Consider the following 1,387-nt stretch of genomic DNA (forward strand, 5'->3'; position numbering starts at 1 on the left):
TCCAGCTAGGCGTTGAAAGGAATAAGAAAAACATGGAACCCAAAGGGAACTGCAGCGAGAGCACAAAGATTCCAGGATACTACAAGCAAATGGGGTAGAGGGGTGCTCTCCTGAGCTACAGAAGGAATGGTGTGGTGGTTAAGAAAAAACACAAGTTGGCCAGACATGGTGGCTCATTCCTGTAATCCCAGCACTTTGGGAGGCTGAGGCGGGTGGATCACCTGAGGTTAGGAGTTTGAGACCAACCTGGCCAACATGGTGAAATCCCATCTCTACTAAAATTACAAAATTAGCCAGGTGTGGTGGCACGTGCCTATAATCCCTGCTACTTGGGAGGCTGAGGCAGGGGAATCACCTGAACCCGGAGGTGGAGCTGGCAGTGAACTGAGATGACACCATTGTACGCCAGCCTGGGAAACGAGTGAAACTCCATCTAAAAAAAAAAAGAAAAAAGAAAAAACACAAGTCAAACTCATTAGAGTTGTCTGCAGTAAACAATGGTAATCTTCTTGTTGGGCTTGCCATTCCTAGACCCAAAGCGCTCCATGGCCTCCACAATATTCATGCCTTCTTTCACCTTGCCAAAGACCAAATGTGTGCCATCCAATCACTCAGTCTTGGTTGGCAGTGCAGATAAAAAACTAGGAACCATTTGTGTTGGGTCCAGCATTTGCCACGGACAAGTAATTGGTTTGGGGATGTGAGGGTTCAGGACCTATGTGCTTCAGGATGAAGTTCTTGTCATCAAATTTCTCCCCATAGATGGACTTGCCACCAGTGCCATTATGGTGTGTGAAGTCACTGCCCTGAAACACAAACCACATAAACCTTGAAATAATTCTGTAAATGCAGAAACCCTTGTAACCAAATTCTTTCTCTCCAGTGCTCAGAGCACGAAAGTTTTCTGCTGCCTTTGGAAACTTGTCTGCAAACAGCTCAAAAGAAACGTGGCACAAGGGCTCACCATTGACAGCCATGTCGAAGAACATGGTGGGGTTGACCATGGCTGGTAGTATGGGGCTCTTGGCGGCATCAGCAAAGCCAAGATCTGTTTATTAAACAGGATTGTTGAAAATCAAATCTTAGAACATCTATCTACTCATTCATTCAACAAATATTAACTGAAGGACTCAGCAGTGAACAAAACCAATTACAATACCTGCCTTCATAATATTCACACTCCAGCATTTGACATACTCACACACTTACTGTGATCCCTGTTGTGTCTGGATTTATTCCTATCAGCTTGTTTTATGCTTTCTCTTTCCATGTGTTGTTATTTATTTTTTCTCCTCATTTGCCTTTTTTATTGGATTGGGATTTTTCTCCCTTTATTGGTTTGGAAATTACACATCCTATTTCTATTTTTTTAGTAGTTGTCGTACAT

The 1,387-nt window shown here is 43.4% G+C and overlaps 1 pseudogene; it reads right to left on the bottom strand.

The window, feature by feature from the left end:
* Positions 1–475: 475 nt before the first annotated feature.
* Positions 476–1,016, bottom strand: LOC105532818 (annotated as a pseudogene).
* Positions 1,017–1,387: the final 371 nt, after the last annotated feature.

Source organism: Mandrillus leucophaeus, unplaced genomic scaffold (assembly GCF_000951045.1).
Source record: "Mandrillus leucophaeus isolate KB7577 unplaced genomic scaffold, Mleu.le_1.0 Scaffold987, whole genome shotgun sequence".
NCBI classification, from domain to species: Eukaryota; Metazoa; Chordata; class Mammalia; order Primates; family Cercopithecidae; genus Mandrillus; species Mandrillus leucophaeus.